We start from the raw sequence: 8,240 nt of genomic DNA, 5'->3' as shown, positions 1-8,240 counted from the left end.
CAATTGTAGAATAATCCTATCATCCAGGATTCTCAGATAGGGGTCATTCACTGAGAAGGCTTGGATTTCTCCTACTCTTCTAGCAGTGGTAATTGCTATTAGAAATGTTGTTTTTCAAGCTAATTTATCCAGCTCTATTGAGGCCAAAGGTTCAAATGGTGGTAGTGTCAGACCTTTAAGGACAATATTAAGATCCCAGGAGGGAACGTGGTTAATTATTCTGGGACGCAGACGAGTAGCTGCTGTCATGAACCTTTTTACCCATCGGTGTTCGGCAAGGCTCTGGTCGAAGTAGATACTCAGTGCCGCAATCTGAACTTTGAGGGTGCTGGGTCTAAGACCCTTCTCCAACCCTGCTTGTAGAAAATCCAAGATCTGGGTCATGTCAGGATGCCGAAGTTCTGGTATATTTGGTTTATACCATGCTAGGAAGGTCTTCCATATCTTGCTGTATTTGGAGTTTGTGATTTGTTTCCTACTTTTTTGTAGGGTATGAATTACTCAGTCTGAGAGCCCTCTAGCCTTCAGGATTGTGAATTCAGAAGCCAGGCTGCTAGATGGAGGTTCTCTGGATCTGGATGGAGTATTGGACCCTGATGGAGAAGGTTTCTGATTGCTGGTAGAATGAGGGGTCCCTCTATGCTTAAATTGCTTAGTGCACAGAACCAACTTCTTTTGGGCCAAAGCGGGGCTATCAAGATTATCTTGACCTCCTCGGTCCTTACTTTCTGTAAGGTTCTGGGTAACAATGGAATTGGGGGAAAGGCGTAAGCCAGATGGAAACGCCATGGGTGAGCGAATGCATCTATCCCCAGGCATGCGTCGTCTGGATCTAGGGAGAAGTATTTTTCTACCTTGGTGTTCTGGCGTCTTGCAAAGAGGTCCACCTCTGGATGACCCCATCGTTTGGTCAGCATGTGAAAAATGTCTGAGTCCAGCTCCCATTCTACCGGATGGATATTCCGTCGGCTTGGATGTTGTCTGAGCCTTTTATGTGCAACCCTGATAAGGAACGAAGATGTCCTTCTGCCCAGAAGAATATTCTTGCAAAGATACTCTTTAGATTCTCGTACCTTGTGCTCCCTTGATGAGATAGATGAGCTACGGTAGTCATGTTGTCTGAGTAGACTTTTACGTGTTTGCCCGTAATGATTGGAGCCGATATTTTGAGCGCTTCCTCCACTGCCTTTAATTCGTGGAAGTTGGAGGATTTCTTGCTGGTTTCTTTTGTCCAGACCCCTTGGAAGGGGGTTTGAGCAACAACGGCTCCCCATCCTGTTTTGCTGGCATCTACCGTGACTGTTACCAGAGGGAACTGAGACCATGGAACCCCTATTCTTAGGTTCTTTGGGTTCAGCCACCATGATAGGGATGTCTTCACATAATGAGGGATCATGATCTTCCTGTCTAATGAGTTTGGGGATCTGTCCCACTGTGCAAGAATATGAGTCTGCAAAACTCTGGTGTGAGCCTGAGCCCAGGCTAAAGATTGAATGCAGGCTGTCATGGAGCCGAGGGTTGACATGGCAGACCTTAAGGACACTCTGTTCAGGGTCCTTAGATTCGATACCTTGGATCTCAAGAGTATCTGTTTGTCCTTTGGTAGGAAGGAGGTTTGTCTGGCGGAAGCTAGCAGAACCCCCAGGAACGTTTTTTCTGTGGCAGGGACCAGGTCTGACTTTTGATGATTTATCAACCAGGTCAGGATCTGGATTGTTCTTTGCAGATCTTCCTGGAGTGATTCTACCGAGGGACTTGCTAGTAAGAAGTCGTTGAGGTAGGGAATGATGTAGATTTTCGCTTTCCTGATTGAAGCCACTACTTCTGACATAATTTTGGTGAATACCCTTGGTGCTGAAGATATCCCGAACGGCAATACGTTGAATTGGAAGTGTAACGTCTGATCCTCTTTAACCACTGCAAACCTTAGAAATTTTCGGTATGTTGGATGTATAGGGACGTGATCGTATGCGTCCTGTAAGTCTATGGTTGCCATCACATACCCCTGCCCTATTAAGGGAACTGCTGATTTGATGGACTCCATCTTGAATCTTCAGTAGACAATGTACTGCTTTAAGAGTTTCAGATTTATTATTATTCTGTATGTGCCGTTTGGTTTCTTTATCATAAACAGGCGTGAATAGTGGCCTGTGTATCTTTCTGTCTTTGGAACTGGTGAAATAGCCCCCAAGGATAGTAGGTCTTTTAGGTTGGACATCAGAGCGGTTTTTAATCTTGGAGAGGTTAGATGAGTTATCCTTACTGTTTTGGGAGGATATGAGGAGAATTCGATCTTTACCCCTTCTTGAATTACATTTAAGACCCATCGATTGGAGCAGATCTTTTGCCATTGGGGAAGGTATTTCATGATTCGTCCCCCCACCGCACTGGCATCACCGCTTCTGTTGTCATTGTCTTTTCGGGGAAAAAATATTCCTATCTTTACCCCCTTTGGGGTAGCTCCATCGACCGGACTTGCCCTTCCCCCTGTATTGAGGATTCTGTTCCCGAGGGTGGCGAAAGGAGGTCTTCTTATAGTGTCTGGGTTCAGGCAAGGATTTATTTTTGTCAGCCGCCTTTTCCAGGAGGTCGTCAAGGGCCTGGCCAAACATATATTCTCCCTTGAAGGGAATGGAACAAAGTTTTATTTTAGAGGCCACATCACCGCTCCACGATTTCAGCCATAGTGCTCGCCTTTTGGAGTTTGATAGGACTGCTGCCCTGGCGGTTACCCTCACGGATTCTGCTGAAGCGTCTGCCAGGAAGTCAGTGACTTTCTGCAGTAAAGGTAGGGAAGCTTGTATCTCCTCTCTGGATGTGCCCATAGCCCGGTGTTCTTCAAGCTGGTTGAGCCATCATGACATGGACCGTGCAACACATGTGGAGACTACATTTGTGTTCATAAGGACTGCTGATGTTTCCCAGGATTTCTTGAGAAGGCTGTCCATCTTACGGTCCAGAGGATCTTTTAGTTGGGGGGAATCTTCGAATGGCAATACTGTTTTTTTAGCTACTCTTGCCACTTGAATGTCGACCTTCGGTATCTCGGTCCAACATTTTGCGGATTCTTCATCTACGGGAAATCTATTTTTCATTTCCGCTGGTGTATTCAGCCGTCTTTCAGGATTTTCCCATTCGTCCAGGATTAGATCCTGAATGTTTTTATGTATCGGGAACACCATCCTTTTCTTTGAACGGAGACCACCGAACATCTCTTCCTGGACTGATCTAGTGGGCTTCTCTTCTTCCACTTCCATCGTTCTTCTTACTGCTGAGAGGAGGTCTTCCATAAATTCCATTGAAAAATAATATTTCTTATTTTCCGGACCTTCCTCTGCTGAACTAAGTTCACCTTCCTCTGTAGGGTCTTCTGGAAGGAATGTCTCGTCCTGGGAGTCCGAGTCTCCTTTTTCTTCCAGGGAAATTTTCCTCTTTTTTGCCTTTGGAGGCGAATCAGAAGTGGATCGGGAAAAGGAGGCCAATGAAGACTGAATCTCCTGCCGGACTATCCCTTTGATTTCGTCCATAAGGGACGGCTGCTCTTCCCTCAATCTTTTCTGTGCATTTCTGGCATAAATATTTTTTGCTAGAAGAAGACAGTTTTTTTGAACATATAGCACACTTCCGGCTAGATTTATTTCCTGGTGCAGGATCCTTGTCCCCCTAAAAAAGAGGGAGAAGGGTAATTAAATATTAATTCTAACCTGCACCTAGGAAAGGACCCCCAGTGCCAGACTTACTGGGACTGGAATAGCGCTGGGCTCCCCAGACATGGCAAAGATAGACTTCTGACATCCAATGTAGCAAACAAATGGATTAGGTCCTACCTTAGCTGTCTTCAGTCCAGGGCTATTATATAGGCGACTGGACTCAGCGCTCCTCCCCTTCCCTGGGGAGGGAGGTGATGTAGCTCCTCCCCCCTGTGTCCAATTTGGTGAAGCAGGAACACCTGCGATCACATGCGGGGTTTTTCATTTATTTCCCCCTTTTTCTCTCCTTTTTTTTTTTTTTTTGAACAGGCCGGAAGTGACGTCAGGGACCCATTTCCGGTGTCCCACGCAACTTTCCGGCCGCTTCCTGTTTTTTTGCGTTCCAGGGTGGAAAGCATACCGGAAGTGACGTTCTCGGCGGTCCGTGTCACTTCCGGGATTCCACACATGGCGCTCCGCTACGGAGACCGACGGAGGCCGCTTAGAGGGGGGGAGAGGAGCAGGGCTGGAGAGCTCGAGGAGGCCTCCAGCCCGACACCCACCGGAACTTACCCGCAGGCGCGGACACGGTGGGGACAGGAGTCCCGAATCCCAGAGGAGACGGGAGCAGCATCAGGGAAGGGGGAGAAAACTGCCCGGTCCCAGCTGCCCGGATTTAATAGGTATGTCAGGTGTCTGCCGCTGGCACAGAGCACCCCGGATGACCTCTTTATCCCAATAGGGACAGGAAAAACACTGGAGGGAGGATGAGGGAGGGGCTATTTAACCTCTTTGTTTCCTGTCCCTATTAGGGTGGGGTGACATCCTCCTTTGGTGCTGTCGTGGGGTTATTGGAGAAATAGGTCTTATATTCTAGGTTCTTCAAAGTAGCCACCTTTTGCTTTGATGACTACTTTGCACACTCTTAGCATTCTCTTGATGAGAAATGGTCTTCCAACAATCTTGAAGGAGTTCCCAGAGATGCTTAGCACTTGTTGGCCCATTTGCCTTCACTCTGCGGTCCAGCTCACCCCAAACCATCTCGATTGGATTCAGGTCTGGTGACTGTGGAGGCCAGGTCATCTGGCGCAGCACCCCATGACTCTCCTTCTTGGTCAAATAGCCCTTACACAGCCTGAAGGTGTGTTTGGGGTCATTGTCATGTTGAAAAATAAATGATGATCCAACTAAAAGCAAACCGGATGGAATAGCATGCCACTGCAAGATGCTGTGGTAGCCATGCTGGTTCAGTATGCCTTCAACTTTGAATAAATCCCCAACAGTGTCACCAGCAAAGCACCCCCACACCATCACACCTCCTCCTCCATGCTTCACGATGTGAACCAGGCATGTAGAATCCATCCGTTCACCTTTTCTGCGTCGCACAAAGACACGGTGGTTGGAACCAAAGATCTCAAATTTGGACTCATCAGACCAAAGCACAGATTTCCACTGGTCTAATGTCCATTCCTGTTCTTTAGCCCAAACAAGTCTCTTCTGCTTTTTGCTTGTCCTTAGCAGTGGTTTCCTAGCAGCTATTTTACCATGAAGGTCTGCTGCACAAAGTCTCCTCTTAACAGTTGTTGTAGAGATGTGTCTGCTGCTAGAACTCTGTGTGGCATTGACCTGGTCTCTAATCTGAGCTGCTGTTAACCTGTGATTTCTGAGGCTGGTGACTCGGATAAACTTAACCTCAAGAAGCAGAGGTGACTCTTGGTCTTCCTTTCCTGGGGCAGTCCTCATGTGAGCCAGTTTCTTTGTAGTGCTTGATGGTTTTTGCAACTGCACTTGGGGACACTTTCAAAGTTTGCCCAATTTTTCGGACGGACTGACCTTCATTTCTGAAAGTAATGATGGCCACTCGTTTTTCTTTACTTAGAATTTGTATTATGGCAAGAAAAAAGCAGGCAGCCAACAGTTTATTCAGTAGGACTATCAGCTGTGTATCCACCAGACTTCTGCACAACACAACTGATGGTCCCAACCCCATTTATAAGGCAAGAAATCCCACTTATTAAACCTGACAGGGCACACCTGTGAAGTGAAAACCATTTCTGGTGACTACCTCTTGTAGCTCATCAAGAGAATGCCAAGAGTGTGCAAAGCAGTCACCAAAGCAAAAGGTGGCTACTGTGAAGAACCTAGAATATAAGACATATTTTCAGTTGTTTCACACTTTTTTGTTAAATATATAATTCCACATGTGGTAATTCATAGTTTTGATGCCGTCAGTGTGAATGTACAATTTTCAAAGTCATGAAAATACAGAAAAATCTTTAAATGAGAAGGTGTGTCCAAACTTTTGGTCTGTACTGTATATATATATATATATATATATATATATATATATATATATATATATATATATATATATATATATATATATATATATATTTTTTTATGGTTAGCCAATAAAGGTATCACTCCGAGAATACTTGTCATTTTTGGCATAAAAGTATTTACATGGACATTTAATTGGAAACCCCGATGTAAGTGCTCAGCATAGAGGATAAAGGTGATCCAAAATGTTATGTAAAATGTTCCTAACAAAAGCTTCAAATCAATCCACAAAAAAGCAAGTCCCCACTCAGGTCCGTCATCTGTTATCGGAAATATACGGTGCTTCCACGTTACTGGTAGCACAAAGGCTCTGGAAAAGAGCTGTGGCTCCTCACCCCCCAAAAGAAATCCAGCAAATTCTGTGCTCCTAAAGCCAAAAGCCCCCTTCCCTTCTGAGCTCCAGTGTGTGCCTAAACCGCAGTTAGTGTCCATATGTTTGGAATTTCTGCAGCGATGAGATCCTGCCTAATTTACGAGTGCATGATTGGGCATAACGTACTGATCACTACAACGTGCTGGTCACTACAAAATACTGGTCACTACAACGGCGGTTTGCAATTTTCACTCAGCAACATCCGCTACTGCTTGTTTCTGGAAAACACCCATGGATTCAAATCATCTACACCTGTAGATAAATTCCCAGAGGATATAATTTCCAAAATGGGGTCACTTGAGTAGGGATTCTGCACTTCTAACACTTAGGGGCTCTGTGTATGGAGTCCGTAAACTATTCTAGGAAAATATACGCTCCACGAGGCAAATAGTGCTCCGTCCCTCCCGAGTCTCGCCGTATGCCTAAGCAGTACTGTACAGCCACATATGGGGTATTGGCACGTTCAGCAAAAAATTATGTGACAAATTTTAGTGCCATTTTTACCCATTTTCCTATGTGAAAATGTAAAATCTGGGTCTAAAACAAAATTTGTGTGGTAAAAATGTAATTATTCTTTCTTTACCGCCCAATGGTATAAAATTCTGTGAGGCACATGTGGTGTCAATATGCTCACTGCACACCTAGATGAATTCATTGAGAGGTGTAGTTTGTAAAATGGGGTCTCTTATGGGGGTTCGGCTGATCTGGCACCTCAGGTGCTCTGCCAATGTGACATGGCACCCTCAAACCAGTTCAGCAAAATATGAACTCCAATATGGCGCTTCTTCCCTTCTGAGCTTTGCACTGTGCCTCAAAAATAGTTTTCAATCAATGAAAGTGAATAGCGGTATTAGAGCGCCAATAACAGGGCAAAAAATTAAATTAAAATGACTGATTTATTGACACATACAACGCGTTTCAGTGGACAAGGCCACCTTCATCAGGTGTAACAAGCAGCAAACAAATGATCCTTATATACATTTGACCAGGTACACCCTTCTGAGCTTTGCACTGTGTCTCAAAGTAATTTTCGACCACATATGGGGCACCGGTGTATTCGGTAGAAATTGAATTTTTCATTACACGTTGATATATTTTATCAAGCACACACGAAAACAGCAATGTATTAGAGCACATTAGGATTATGGTACATATCTACTTTCTAAATAAGCCAATAGGCGAAACGCGCGTCAGAGGAACTTGTAGTGAACTTTTTTTCCTATATTCTCATATGTTGCTGATTAGGTTTCCCAATGCATGAATATACTAGGTTGCTTTTAGTTGGATTTATGTTCCATAATCCTAATGTTTTCTAATACATAGATTGATGATTTCTTGACTGTTTCTTAAAATAGATCAACATGTAATGAAAAAGTATATGGAATGTTGTACTTATCATTTAGAAAGATACTTATAAGCTACAGTTTTAGGTGGCATTTATACTCCCAGTACCTATCTACGAAAAGGTTTCTTATTATATCTGGTACTTACCTGGATATATCCATAGGAGACTAAAACCATGCACTATAACTAGCACTTTATGTATTCTCTCTATTGCTGATATACACTTACTTTTATAACTTTTCTTATATTCAGTTATTTTATTGTGTGCACGTTACGCACTATCAGTTGCACTTTTGCTATATACTCACCGCACTATATTTTGCTGTAAAACTTTATCCCCTGAGATTTCTTTTAAAATGTTTTTAGTACATTACATATTAAAGATTTACCTTTTTTATACGAATCTGGTTAGTTCACTCTTTGTTGGTTTTTTGGTTATAAATTGCAAAAAAAAAAAAAAGTTTTTTTTCCAGCTCACCAACTTCCTAAGAAGT

The sequence above is a fragment of the Phyllobates terribilis genome, unplaced genomic scaffold (genome assembly GCF_046119375.1).
Source record: "Phyllobates terribilis strain yellow unplaced genomic scaffold, ASM4611937v1 Scaffold_7__3_contigs__length_470593459, whole genome shotgun sequence".
Lineage (NCBI taxonomy): Eukaryota > Metazoa > Chordata > Amphibia > Anura > Dendrobatidae > Phyllobates > Phyllobates terribilis.
Note: the sequence above shows the minus strand (reverse complement) of the source record.